The 15,964-nt window shown below is 34.0% G+C and overlaps 1 pseudogene; it reads left to right on the forward strand.

Moving 5' to 3' along the window:
- Positions 1-10,786: 10,786 nt before the first annotated feature.
- On the forward strand, positions 10,787-12,279 carry LOC133289685 (pentatricopeptide repeat-containing protein At3g22470, mitochondrial-like; annotated as a pseudogene).
- The last annotated feature ends 3,685 nt before the right edge of the window (positions 12,280-15,964 follow it).

A 15,964-nucleotide genomic window follows, 5' to 3' on the forward strand; every position in this document is an offset into this window, starting at 1 on the left:
AGAGAGATAAAAAGATAATGTGGCACACACTTTTAAATATGTGTAAGGTATATATAAAATTATTTCATAAAACATGAAAGACATTAATTTCTAAAAGAATTGTTTCAGACTTAAAGATTTATATGAATTTGGGAGACAATTGTTCTCCCTTGCTTCCCCACTAGTGAGTATATAAGGAACATGTTAAATATGGGCATTTTGATCATTTTAATGCAATTTATTATAAAACCGAATTAATGCAAAAGCAAAATATTTTTCCAAAATAATGTTCAAGACACGCATGAAATAAGAGTGCGACTTGCACATGGACAAATAAGGGCCTGCCACGTGAACACATTACAAGATGCACGTGAGATGTGTGCTCGAACCCCATATGCATTTTGTAGCATTTCATTTCATGTGACAAACCTTGATTTGTACATGTGACATTTGTAGCATCTTATGTGACATACCTTGATTTTTACATGTGCAAACCACGCATTATCCAATACGCAATTGAAATGTATACATCTCATGTGACAAACCTTGATTTGTACATGTGTAAAAAAAGAGTTTGCTTTTGCATTAATTCAATATTTTATTTTAAAATTGTATGAAAATGCGCAAACACACAAGATTCTTTCAAACTTATACACGTTTGTTCATTCATAGATTGTTTAAAAAGTCACCTCTCGTAAAAGACTTAAATCCGTACACCATATAAGTAATTGGCTTTAGCACTCGAGTTGGTGCCTACACATGCACAAAACCTCTTATTAAAACAGAAGGTAAGGATTTGGTAGTTTAGATTATTAACTCATTAGGTGCTGTTGGATCGATCTTTCATTTGGTGAGTTGCTTAGTAATAATGACGAGTTAATTATGATTAACTGAAGGAGATCTAAGCAGTGACTAGTAGTTAATATCAAAACCCTCCAACATTCTAATAGGCAAAATGTTAGATAAGATTTGATAATATTATATTCAGTAAATTTTTTTTTCAAACCCCAGAGATAGGCACTTTATAAAAGAGAAACTCAATAAGAAGATTATTAATTTTCCCTTTGTTAAATCTGAAAATCAGCTAGCTCATGTTTTGACAAAAATAAGTATTAGGCGAAGCAATTGTCAAGTTGGGCATGATTAACATCTTCTTCTTGTAGGAAATCTTAGATTTATGCGGAAGCGGTTTAGGACCTAGTACATTGGTATGCTTACCGAATCATCCTTGTTTCACAATTACCTCTCGGTGCGCAGGTCTCGTGTAGAATCTTCCCTTGTAGGATTCCTCTTCACGAACAGCTCACCTCAGCGCCGCAGCACGAACAACCTCCTCGAAGCTGGACTGTGGCAGATCTTCCAAACTATCTCTCGAGGAGGAAGGGGAAGTGTGTGGGCACTGATTAGATTCAGAGCTTGCCTCTTTCTCACAAAAAAGACCTAAGAGGCTGATGACTTAAGATGTACTATTTATATGGGTTCCAAGAAACCCTAGCTCATTGGGCCCTAGGTTCCTTGAGCTCTTCTCATACTAATAACCCATTTGGGCTTTAGTAAAAGAGCAAACCCAACAATCTCCCACTTGCTCTTTTGGATACAAACTTGAGTCGTAAAACCCAAGATCATGTAACTCATAAGTCATCATCTATCTGAAAAATACCCCATCCCCTGTCTCAAGCTAGCTTGGGGATCTACCATCTGTTATTAATCAAGGCTCTTGATAATCAACGAATGATTATCTAATTCGGTGCTACTCCACTAAAAGCCCGAACTTGAACTCCAAGATTAACAACACTTATAACATGAATATGCATCACCCCTTTGTAGAATGTCTATAATTGATTGACAAGTTTTCTGTAACTCAATCAATTATTTATTCCCTTGACTATGATAGTTTCTCTGATGGATTACATGCACTGGCCAGTGTCTTTAATATCCAAGTACTGAAACATATCAAGGGGACATATCCTACAAATTCCATGTTGTTTATCTCATAAATACCGATAATCAAATAATCTCACTCCCAAAATACCGAGTTATTGGCCGTCAATAGATCGAACCTCACCCGTTGGTAAATCAAAGAATGAAAACTATTTGATTACCTATTTATAATAAACTCAAGATTAAGAGCAATCACATAACTATAGTTAACTCGAGATTTGATACCTTATGACAGAAAAACAACCTTAATCAAATCTCTCCTTGATCCTTTCAATGTGAATGTTAATTCACACCAATATTTTACAATGATTCAGACAAAATCATTTCATAAAATATTGCAGCCTGAATAAAGTGCCCAACTTTATTTAACGGCTGTGACTTCATTCATCAATTGTGAGATCCTATGATCATGTCCTCCATGAACGTATCCATATGATCATATACTCCACAATTTGATCCGGACCTTTATGTTTGTAAATAGTGCGCAAAATAAATAAATAAAACCTTATTTATGAAATTCAGAAAATAATTTTATTGTTTCATCGTCTTATTCCAAGAGCACAATAAAACCAATAACTCCCACTTGCTTAATGCAAGTCTGGGATCCTCCTAAGACCCAAAGAAGTAACATGTCTCTCGAACTCAAGTTCAGGCAAACTCTTAGTAACTGGGTCTGCAAGATCTACCTCTAATGCTATCTGAGTTTAGTGAAAAACTCATAGCTCGAGGTTGATTTTCTTGAGTCAATATCCACTTGAAATAACTGAATTTTTGAACACTCAGCTTTTCAAGACTCCCACTAGAATATACCAGCATATAATCTCTCGTTCTCCAAAGATACTTGAGTACATGCTTAACAATAATCTAGTATTCCTCTAGGTTCAAAATGGTACTATCTCACTACTCCCACTGCGTGACAGATGTCTTGTTTAACGCCCAACATGATATGCGTGAGTCTACCTTTGCCAAAGCATAAGATATCTTGCTCATGCATTCTTCCTTCTTAGAAGTCTTTGGTCACTCCTTAGGAAGATGAATTCCACATCTGAGAATTATAATTCTTCTCGTAGAATTCTCATGTTGAATTTTGGCAAGAGTTTTGTCAATGTAAGTAGCCTGAGGTGATGCCAACAACTTATTCTTCCGGCCTCATAAAAGTTTTATACCAAGAATATAATTGGCTTCCCCAGTACTTCCATACCAAAACACTAACTTAGCCAACTCTTTATGCTTGATATTACCTCCACATTGTTTCTAATAAGGAGCATATCATCTACATAAAGTACCAGAAAAGCTACTGTCTTCCGTTGTATCCTTTACATACAAATACACATCATTCATCAAGGTTCTCTCAAAATCAAAATTTTGATAACCTGATCAAAACTGATGTTTCAAGACCTGGATGCTTGCTTAAGTCTATAAAATAGACTTTCACAACTTGCATACCGTGCGTTCCTACTCATTTGCTATAAACCCTTTTGGATGTTGTATGTAGATATCCTAACATCCAACTCCCAAAATGAAATCTCATAATTGAGACTTATAGCAACTAAGAGAATCTGGATAGACTCAAGCATGGCGTCTGGCAAAAATTGCCTCCAAGCTAGCTTTGAAGGTTTTCACCTTCTGTCCATCCTCTCTTTGCCTTTTATGTCCACATGCACCTTGTGGGTTTTACCCCTCTTGGTGTCTTTACTAGGACCGAACGGAGTTGAAATACAAGTATTTCATCTCATTGTTCATAGCTTGAGCAACACTTGATCAACAACATCTTCTAGTGCATTATCGTAACTAGTAGGATCAATATCACTCAACAAGAAATAACTTGAGAGTTAACAAGGTTCTCTCCCACTATGAATGTATGCACTAGACCTTGTGTATTTATAGGTAAAACAAAGAGTGGGTCAAATGATGGATCTTCAATTTCTTGAGGATCCGCTTATCCTTGATATTATTCCTTTACATGTGATACTAATATTTCTACTAGTTTCACTTATATATTATCATGTTGAATTTCCAATCATGGTTCTCTTGTTTGTTCACTTAAAGATATATTTATCCCCTCTTGAACAATCAAGGGAACAGTGGATGAAGCCTCTAGAGATTCTGAAAATTCTTGATCTGATATAAATCTCATCAAGAATAACCTAACTTAAGAGCTTATAATTTCTTATCTAGTCCTCCTTTAAGAAAATCATGTGAGTGCTCACTTAGATTATCTTGTCCTTAAGACTAAATAAGAAATCATCCCTAGTTCTCTTAGGGTAGCCAAAAGATATGCACTATTCCATACAAGATTCCATCTTATTTGACTGTTGTTGTAGGACATGTGCCGTAGCACCCTAAATCTGAATATGGTTTGATCTGGGCTTGCACCCCTTCCATAATTCTTTAGGTGTCTTTACAACAAACTTTGACGGAACCAAGTTAAGAGGTAGATTTCCTTCTCTTAGGCATCTCCCTTGAATAACATTGGCAAAGATGAATAACTGAACATGATCTTCACCAAGTCTAGAAATGTTTGATATTTGCATACTGCAATTTCATTCAACTAACGCGTTCTTAGAGATAGTTACGAAAACTATCCCCTCTTAAATCAGGTAAGACCTGAAATTACCAGACAGGTAGCCAAACACTTTAGTAGACCAAAGTGTTTTGATTTGAACACTTACATGCTTTTCTGCCTCAGACTAAACCTCTTCGAAATTTCCAGAAGCTTTAGACTTATAGCGCACTTGGTTCATCTGTTCAAATCCAGAGTAAACATTCATATAATGAAGTACTCATCACCTCTTCTGGTCTGAACGCTAAGTGGTCCACATACTTTAGTATGTACCAGTTCCAGTTGAATAGTTGCGCAAACCTTCTTGGCCCTTGTAGGATTGCTTGGCCACTTTACCTTCCAAATAGGACTAACATGTAGCTGTTAGTTAAAAGATTATTGAACTTTCAGTCCCTCTTTTAACTAAAGCATATTTTCTACTTGAGATAATGTGACTCAATCACAAAGGCCAAAGTTATGTTTCATTTGAAATTTTTATTTCTTTGGTGAAAATCCTTGTTCATCATCCTTTCCATTCAACATAACAAATTTTTTAAAAAAAGGGTATAGGACATAGGTAATAAAAACTATTTAAACAATGTACCAGAACAAAACAAGACGAAGATGAACTTCGAAATGTAACTGAGGAATCAATTGCATTGTAAACCCATGTTTTAACCAAAACAACTAACAAAAATTGAATTCCTCTTGAAATCTGGAACAAGTAAACAGTCACCCAAAACCATAGTCTTATAAATAACTTGTCCTACTGCGAATGCAGACACAAGTTCCCATTTTCAAGCTTAAAATATCTTTGTCCACTGCTGACAGGCATACCATGTTTGAACTACTGCTAAGAGTAAAAACATAATCAGTGATTCCTGAATCAATGATTCATCACTGATCAGGCCTTAATATACCCATGTCTGGTTCTTTTCATCACCTCTAGGCAATTTTTCTTTCAGTATCCCTTCAGTCTGCACTTGAAGAACTTGCCTTGCGGCTTCTTCATAGCAACTGGTTTGACAACTGATAACCAAGTCATTTTATTCTTGTTACCACCCTTGGGTTTCCCTTTGGATTTAACAAGACTCTTAGCAAAACCAGCACCGACTGCATTCTGTCTAGCAAAGCTGCTAGACGCAGCAAACATGTCATTAAGAGTCTGAAGCATTTCTACTCCACTCTTAATCATGTACACTTGCTTCTGCAAGTATTTGGAAAGACTGACAATAATATAGCAGCGAACTACCATATCTGCCCTTTCCCAATCTGAGAAATGCATCTTAGTTTCCTTAGACGCATCCTCTGCAGGTTGCTATGGCCCTCGCATTGTCAGGACAAATTTTAGCTTCCATGTTTTAGAACAATATGAAAGATTTGCTTTTCACTTATTCATAGTTGGTGCCATCTAGAGGTTTTCGACTCAAAATCATTTCTAAGATATTTTCTGAAAAACATATAAAGCACACAATTACAAACAAATAATGCAATAAACAAACGAAGTGCAAGTAGATTCTCATAACTACTCTTGTTTATTGTTAACAATCCTTCAGTTTATCTTTACAAGGCTTACGATGGACAAGTCACTTGTAAAAATCAAAATTGTTATTTGGGCCTTCAGCGCCATTGCCAGAGCCTCGATGGGAGAGTTAACAATTTTACCAAAGTTGAATGTAATTAACCATTGTTTAATTTCAAAATTATCCTTAGTGTAGCATTGCCGACGATGGGCCGTACAATACTTTACTAAAATTTTGAAATTATTAAGATTTAATCTAATGAAGTCTGATTATCCTTATCCGATGGGGCTTCAGCGATAACCATTTCACTAATAAACCCACAAATGGAGCCCGCAGGTTTTTAAAATTAATTAATTTTTAAAACCTTCACCCATTCAACATTTTTGTTTGAGAATTTTCATAAGCCCAGTCGAATTCATTGTTTAATTTCAAAATTATCTTTAATAACTTAGTATTATCGACGATGGGCCGTACAATACTTTATTAAAATTTTGAAATTATTAAGGCCCAATAAAATCCAATCATGCTTATCCGTTGGAGCCTCACATGATTATTTTATTGATAGGCCCACAATGCGCCTGGAGGTTAAAATAATTTCTTAATTTAAATCTCCTCCCATAATTATTTAGGTCCAATCTAATAAAATCCAATCATGCTTATTCAATGAGACTTCACATGATTATTTTATCAATGGTCCTTATAATGCGCTTGAAGGTTAAATTAATTTCTTAATTTAAATCTCCTTCCATTCAACATAAGCAATATTTTCCAATTTCCAAGAATTATTTAATTGAGAGTATCCTTTGTTCGATTTCAAAAACTATATAAGTAAGAGCGCCGATAAACGTGCACTAAGCTTAACATAATTTTGAAAGCATTAAGGTCCTGAAATCCGGTCACTTTACGTCAGCGTATGCTCCAAACAATCATGATACATGAAGGTTATATGCAGCGTTTGTTATTCCATGACCATTTCAGAAAACCCACAAATTACTCGCAAAATAAAAGAATTCTCTTAGGAAATTTTCTCTAATTATTTTTCTAGATTTAAATCATCCAAATAGCTGACTTAATTATTAATCTAGATTGCAACAATCATAATAATTATCATTTATGAGGATAATTTGAAATCAAAATAATTTCCATAACGATTATTTGTCTTGATGTTAATTATCCAAAATTAATTAATTCAATTATTAATCTAGATTTTTAATAAAAATCATAATAATTATTAATTAATTTCTTAGGATGATTTAAAATCAAAATAATCCCATAATAACTATCATACTAGTCGCTGAAGACATAATAGCTATTATGCTCATGCAATCATACAAGTTATGCAACAATATGGCACCACCTATTCTATATAGCATGTTATCGCAATAAAGCATGTTATCAATCATATAATTTATACCAATCAATAAAAGCATTAAATAATAAATCATAATTACTTTAATCCATGGCCTTCCTATTTTAAAGAAAATTAAATTAAATTAAATTAAATAATACAACTTTGTAATTCGATTTTCGCCTAGCCCATAGTATCTGTATCAAGCCCCTTTAGGGTTTCATGGGCCCAAAAGCCCAAAGACCCAATCCTTTGGCGAGAAACCCTAGGACGCGAAAGAGGAACCCTAGCCGTCAGGTCTGCCGCGCCGTCACCCGAAGTCAAATCAGGCTGAAACTCCAGGGGAAGGACCGGCACGTAGAGACGAGTGCACCGCCGCCGGAACCACCCAAAAAGGTGGCCGGACGCTCCCTCACTCTCCCATTCTTTGTCGGAGAGTGGCGGCCACTCTCAGCCTCTTGTGGAGGCGCGTGGTGGAGCGTGGAGTCTTCGATGGCGGTGATCCACCCACTGTTGTGTTCGTCTTTCCGTCCTCTTTTCAACCATATATAGATCGCCCTATTCTAAGATCGGTAAGTCCTCAAAAAGTCTTCGACAGTGCTGACTGCGCATCTTCCTCGCGATTTCTCGATCTTGAACTTTTACAAAATATTGAAAAAAATACACAGAAATTCCAAAAATAAACAAAAAATAGCAAGGAGGAAACCTAATCAATGGGATTAGCCTCTTTGTTACAAATCGAGAAATACACGAGAGACCCTAACCATGGATTAAAACAATTTTACCGATTAAAATTTAAACTTTTATGAAAATGAATTATAAAATACACATGCTAGATTCATACCATAATCCTAGAACCCTAGGTGCCACATTTAAAGAAGAAAAACTAATTACATGAATAGTGAAACTAGATTCACATACCAATGTACAGCCAAGGCTCTGATACCAATTGTAGGAAATCTTAGATTTATGCGGAAGCGGTTTAGGACCTAGTACATTGGTATGCTTACCGAATCATCCTTGTTTCACAATTACCTCTCGGTGCGCAGGTCTCGTGTAGAATCTTCCCTTGTAGGATTCCTCTTCACGAACAGCTCACCTCAGCGCCGCAGCACGAACTACCTCCTCGAAGCTGGACTGTGGCAGATCTTCCAAACTATCTCTCGAGGAGGAAGGGGAAGTGTGTGGGCACTGATTAGATTCAGAGCTTGCCTCTTTCTCACAAAAAAGACCTAGGAGGCTGATGACTTAAGAGGTACTATTTATATGGGTTCCAAGAAACCCTAGCTCATTGGGCCCTAGGTTCCTTGGGCTCTTCTCATACTAATAACCCATTTGGGCTTTAGTAAAAGAGCAAACCCAACACTTCTCAACTTGAGGGGAAGTGTTAAATTGGAAATATGAATTCAAAAATATGTTCTGTTTAAAATATTCTATAATTAAGGATAACACCTTATTGTTTAAATAAGATTTTCGGAGATTTTTTTTTTAATATATATTTCATTCGGTTCATCGCTTCGAGATTAATTCGGGACGGATATAGGATTAAGGTTTTAAACCCCTCCCAAAAGTGGTGCTGTGATTGAACACATATTCTTATCTCACCTGCTCACTTCCATGCACCAACTGAGCTACCACCATTTGATTTTTTCGGAGATATTTTAGTAAGTTGTTATGTGGATAACACCTGCTTATTGTTGTAAATTGGAATTATGAAATTTCTTAACTTCGATAACTTAGATTTGATTATCTACCTCTCAAGTCTAATAGGCTCTCATATAAGGAAGAATGTTAGATAAATATAAAATTATTAAAATAATCTCACCCAAAATACTTAAGCTTTGGTTATTAAACGTGGTCAGCTTTATTTTCTAGACATAACTGATGTGAATTTACACTCGTTGCCTCGTGCATGTGCTATAACCAGTCAAGATAAGGATAAAAATTAAATTTTATTTTGGCAGTGTGGACTAGGACACCTTTCTTTTGAATATCTTAAAAAATTGTTTCCTAGGTTGTTGTTGCAAAAGAAACTTTAATACTCTAATTTATTATGTTAATTTTACATACTTAATCTTTTCTTTTGTTTCAAAAACATTAAAAAAAATTAAGACTAAGTTACTGATTTAGTCTTTTAGAATTATACTTGACATTCATTTTTATTTTTATTTTGATACATTACTCGACATTCATTTATTTCTATAAAGATTTGTAATATTAAATAATTTTTCAAAATATTAAAATGTCAAATATGATCTTAATTTTGAAGTAAGGCAACTTAATACATGAAGCATTTTCATATTATTTTTAATTATTGAAGAACTTGTTTAATGTAACAAATTTTTAAAAATCGAATTAATTTGAAGTGAATATTTAAAAGATTAAATTGATAGTTTAGTGACTTTAGTCCTTTTTTTCCTTAAAGTAAATTATGATACTCTGTTCGTTATATTAACTTTTTTTTTTATTATTGAGATGAATCTATTTAATAATTTCCATAAATTTTGGATGATAAATAGTAGGGGTGTTAGCGGGCCGAGTCGAGCCGAGCTTTGGTCTTAAAAGACTAAGTATGTGTTTAAATGTGTCAACCTGACTAAGCTCGTTACCTGTTATATATAATTATCGGCCTGTGGCCTGACTTATTTACAAAAAATAAAAGCCTGGTTTAGCCTGTTTAAAAAAAATAACAAAAATTTGTCTAAATAGAATATACAATCAACAACACTAGTAATTCCATAAATATTCATAAATTCAAAGTATATCCAAACAGCATAATATAGAACGAAGTCATTCAAAAAGTCTGTTTAACCAATAAAACGAGGTGAAATAGATTGAGAAGAAAGAGAGGGCTACTACAAATAGTATAAAAATTATAAAATAAAAATATAAAATAATATACTAGGTCAGCCTGAGAGGCTCTAAGGCCGAGCTTTTGAATTGGAGTGTGAGGCTTTTTTATTAAATGAGCTTTTATACAAGTAAGCTCAGACCTTCACGAGCCGAGCCAAAGACCCATGAAAGGCCCCTGGTTCCTTTAGCACCCCTAATAAATACCATACGAATATACTTTACAGGTAAGGTTGTAGTTACTATCTTTTTTTCTTACTACCTTTTATTATCAAATCTTATAATTGTTGATTTCCATCAATCTAACGGTTATAATTTATTGGATCATACTTATTAATTAATTATAACTATAACAACTCCTCATCTTTACATATTATACAAAATTCAGTGGAGAAAACAAACCCTAAAACAATTGGTAGCTGCGAACATTCCTTTCAAATCCCAATTGCGGTGCAAGCTGCTACTACAATGTCAATGTCAAGGTTGTCTTCAAACCCTACTTTTCTTCTTTTCTTCCCTTCAACCTTAATGAGACTATACTCTCATTCTCAGTCTCAGCCCATATTCGTTAAAATTGATGATGTTGTTTCTTTATTCAAGTGCATGCTGCTTATGCGTCCTACCCCACCCATCATCCAATTTGGCAAGATTTTAGGATCCCTTGTGAATATGAAACATTACAACACTGCTATTTCCCTTTCTAAACTGATGGAATTTGGGGAAATTAAGCTAGACGTTGTTAATCTGAACATCTTATCAATTGTTACTGCCACCTGGGTCAAATTAATTTTGCTTTTTCTGTATTAGGCAACATCCTCAAGAGGGGTTATCAGCCAACTACCATAACCTTGAACACACTTATCAAAGGTCTCTGTTTTGATGGTGAGATAAAGAAAGCACTGCACTTTCATGACAACTTGGTGTTATGGGGATTTCAGTTGAACCAAGTTAATTATGGGACCTTGATCAATAGGTTATGTAAAATTGGCGAAACAAAAGCAGCCATCCAATTGTTGAGAAAGATTGAAGGACAATTTATTAAGCCTAAAGTGGTAATGTACAACACAATCATTGATAGCCTATGCAAAGATAAGCTTGTAAGTGATTCCTGTGATTTGTATTCTGAAATGGTTGTCATGAAAATTCCTCCTGATGTTATTACTTTCACCTCTCTGATCTATGGATTTTGCATTTTGGGTAAATTAAAAGAAGCATTTTCTTTGTTATATGAAATGCTATTGGAAAAGATCAACCCGGATGCTTATGCCTTTAATATTTTTTTTGATGCGTTATGTAAGAAAGGAAATGTCAAAGAAGCTAAAAATGTGTTAGCTGTGATGATAAAAGGAGGTGTAAGACTTGATGTTGTTACTTATAATACATTAATGGATGGGTATTGCTTAGTTAATGAAGTGAACAATGCAAAATATGTATTCAACACTATGGTCCAAGGGGGAGTGACTCCTAATGGTCGGAGCTATACTATCATGGTTAGTGCATTATGTAAGATTAAAATGGTGGATGAAGCCATGAATCTCTTTAGAAAAGCTCATCGTGAAAATATAATTCCTAATACGGTAACTTACAGCTCTCTTATTGATGGTTTATGCAAATCAAGGAGAATCTCCTATGCTTGGGATCTTGTTGATGAAATGCATGATAGAGGTCAACCGCCTAATGTCATCACTTATAATTCCTTATTAGACGCTTTATGCAAAAACCATCAGCTTGACAAGGCAATTGCATTATTCACAAAAATTGAAGACCAGAGAATTCTGCCAGATGTGAACACATATACTATACTTATTGATGGACTATGCAAAGGTGGAAGACTTAAAATTGCACAAGAGGTTTTTCAAAATCTTTTGATCAAAGGGTATCATCTAGATGTCCAGGCATACACTGTTATGATCCATGGGCTTTGTAAAGAGGGCTTGTTTGATGAAGGGTTGGCCTTGCTATCAAAAATGGAAGATAATGGTTGCATCCCTGATGCTGTAACTTTTGAAGTAATTATTCGTGCTCTCTTTGAAAAAGATAAGAATGAAATGACAAAGAAACTTCTTCTTGAAATGATTGCTAGAGGTCTACTGTAAAAGTAAAACTTCGTGAGATGCTTTCTAGTTGTACATTAATTTTTTATTTATTTTTTTAAATTTTGATGATTTCAGACCAACCTTTATTTCTTTTGATAATGTTACATAAAAGAGAAGATGGACTATGCAATGGGCTCACTATTACTTTTTGCTTAAAACTCCTCCATTGTTTGGTTCATTTGGATATTGTAATGATACCAGCATCAATTTTTTGAGTCATGACATAACTATCCTTTTTCTTCTTAATGTATTGGTGATCTGCTACATTTACTTTTAAAGATTTTACAGTCACGGCTCATTGTAAGTGTTTCTGTTAACAAACCAAGCTGAAGCTGATATGATTGTTTGGAATGCTTTATCACGTATGGTTGACTCCATATGCCCCAAATTATGGATGGTAGGGCTGGATATTTTTCTTTTTGGGTTGCATTTTTCTTGTGGTATTTCTGTTGATCTAAATTAGTATGGAATAAAGGCGATGTTAATATTTCTTGTGTCTTTTTTACATAAAAGGAAAAGTTAAAAACACAAGCATATTTTGGTTGCATCATTTGAGTTGTCTTAGGTTTTAAGGTTGCTGATATTTTCCCGAGGTCATTGCTGCACAATTAATTGGACCTTTTTCAAAGGCTATGTTTTATTTTGGTGATAATTATTTCAGGAATATGTGTTCAAGTGATCATCTGAAATTTACCTTTATAGAATGAACAAAAGAGATATAAGGAATGGGGATTATTGCTCGGGTTTTATTTTCTTTATTTATGATCATTTACTAGTGTAATACATATCCCATTCCTCCTTAGAGTTAGACTACAAATATGATGTGGATATAAATTCTTTCTGTCAGCTAGTTTACTCGAATTTTAGTTTGATCTTCTATCCTCTTATAGATGTACCTATTTTTTCAATGCAGATGATATAAGATATGAATTCTGTTGAATGAATTACTCATCCGGCTGACATATAACATGGCATTTTCATTTTGTTAGTTATGTTGCTTCTCTAAGTATGCTAGTTGTAAAACTCTGTTGGGATTTTCTTTTACCTTTTTCTAGGAAAATTATTTGGAGTGATACTTTTCTCTAAATCCTAATACTTACCTTTCTGGTGTATGTTGCAGATAATTCTACTGCTTCACCTTGCCCCTTTACTTTCGCTCAACTTGCCCAATTACCTTCTATCTTTGGTTTCTTGCAGCATAGAGGGTGATATGCTGGCATCTTGGTTGGGAATAATGGTATGCCACCCCTTATGCCGAAGGTTTATTACATTGGTTGTTTTTGTTTGCCAATGCTCATCTTTAGTGCTGTTTTCTGCCTGCTGTTTAAATTTCTATAGAAACTATTCATTATTTTTTATTCTCCCACCATGTTAAATTGTTTAGAATGTCATGAGCTTTTAATATTTCAATTTAGTGATATTCTCTCTCTCTCTGTTGATTTTTATTTCAATTTAGTGATATTCTCTCTCTCTCTCTCTCTGTTGATTTTTCTTCTCCCTATGTTTGCCTTCTATCTTTCATGTCCATGTCCCTTACTAAATTAACTAACTGACCATAGTAAAATGAAATGTGGAGCTGATGCGTTATTTCATTTCATATGACAGCCAATCAGATTTGTTGTAGCATATGTTGGCACAACCTTCAAGGGTCTTTCAGAGATTACACATGGATAGAATGAAGTTTCAACAACTCAATGGGTAACCTGAAGCTTTCTATTTTCTTTTGTCGTATCAGATTATATTGAAGGAAGAAAATTCCACATGTCAAGGGAAGAACATTTTTTCAAGTTTTTATTTGTCAAGCTTAGTTTATACTTTTAAAAGGAGAGGCCTTTTTTGATCTTGCAATTTAGCACCAAATTTGCCTGCAGGCAGGGGATTTCTTCTGACATGTGATTAAATTTCTTGTGGCCTTACAATTTTTTATGTTATCTTCTTAATCATAAGAGAATCCTGATGGATACCTTTGCCATTGTTTATAAAATGTATTTGACTTTCTGAGGTTCTTAATGCAATCTCACCATTGTTCTGGAGATATGCTTAAGTTGTGTGGTTTTTGTTTCTTTGTTCATGTGTCAATAAGCAAAAATCAGATTACCATGATGTTCTTGATGTTACGGATTCGTTTACTGCGCCATCCCCTCTTCCTTCTTCTTTGCATTTCCAATTTCCCTCATCTGCAAGGCCTCCTATATAACAAAACAAATTGTTACTTAGGTAATTTAAGGGAATGTTCTGCGTTTGATTTTTTCTACCAGTCAAAGTGATTCCTAAGTGTAGTGTGGGAAACATTTAATTTTTGTTTCTATTCTTAAGATAGATCTCATTGCATTAAGACCTTTTTGCTTAATTTCAATTTTAATTTCTACAGGGCTAAAATTCTAAACCCATTTGAATGATGTTATTGCTTCTTGTTCACGTACTAATATAAGTTTTGCAATGCAGTTACTTTTGTTATTGGGCTTTGGAATATCTGGTAATTTGTCTTGATATCGTAGTCTTTGATTTTTCTCTGTTCAAGTTTTCATTTTCTTTGCTATTGGTTTTCAATTCAGTTTCTTATGTAGGTTGGTCATGACTATGATCATGTACACTTGAGGAGATTGGTGTCTCATACATTTACAAAAAGAGAATATAATGCTACTTCACTTTAAAAAAGGACTTGAAGTCTTGAAGAAATGAACCTCTCAAAGCCTGTCACTGTCAGGATAGATCCGTTAAAAGAGGATCTTCAAAAAAAAAATTGATCGTTGCTGTATGAGGTGAATGTGCAGTTTCAATTTGTTCCATTCAGACCTTGAGTCAGGTGCAATATTTGAGGAATGTGTACTAAATGGAAAATTTATTGTATCCACTCACTGCTTATATTTTTGCCAAATAGCAGTGTGCTTTTTTGCTTGTAAAATCTTTCATTGCAAGCAATATAAAGGAATTCAAAAAAAAATAAAGGTAATATATGTACTAAGGGAAAAAAATGGAATACAAATAATACACATTGTATATAGATTCTTAAGGTCTTTGTAATTAATTTAATGGGTGGAAAATTTTAAAATTATTAAAATTTTAATTACGGAGGAGGATTATTTAATTTTAATAATAATAAAATTTACTCATAATTATAACTCAATTATTATTGTTGAATTGACTATTCCAAAATGATTAATAACCATTCATAAGATAATTATCCTATGATTTTTATTAACCAATCGACAAAGAGTAATAACGGTTGATAACAAATGTCAAATTATTTATCAAACAAAAATAGTTAATAATCAAGCACGTGATAGTCAACTAATAATTGTTGGAAAAAATGTTTCTCCAGTTAATGCAGATAAGTTGTCTGCATTTATTCCCAAAACGACGTCGTTTTGGTATTGAAATCTTAAAAAATTATAAATATAAAGACTATTATAACATTGAAATAAATTAAAATTACAAAAGCACCATAATTTCTGCCCCAAAACGACGTCGTATTGGCTTACTGCAGATAATTTATCTGCAGTGACTGCAAAAAAGCGAACCCATAACTGTTATTATTAATCCAATACAAGTTATAAAATTACAAATATTATGATTATTATTGGCATGCATGAATTGTTTTCACAATAAGTCAGGGTCAGGCGATAATTGTCTTATCTTGGCTTGGAGTTATTTTCTTTCTCTAATGGCACGTTTGGTGGAGGAG

The sequence above is a fragment of the Gastrolobium bilobum genome, unplaced genomic scaffold (assembly GCF_033153095.1).
Source record: "Gastrolobium bilobum isolate Gb01-03AN ecotype WA unplaced genomic scaffold, APGP_CSIRO_Gbil_v1 utg1031, whole genome shotgun sequence".
NCBI lineage: Eukaryota > Viridiplantae > Streptophyta > Magnoliopsida > Fabales > Fabaceae > Gastrolobium > Gastrolobium bilobum.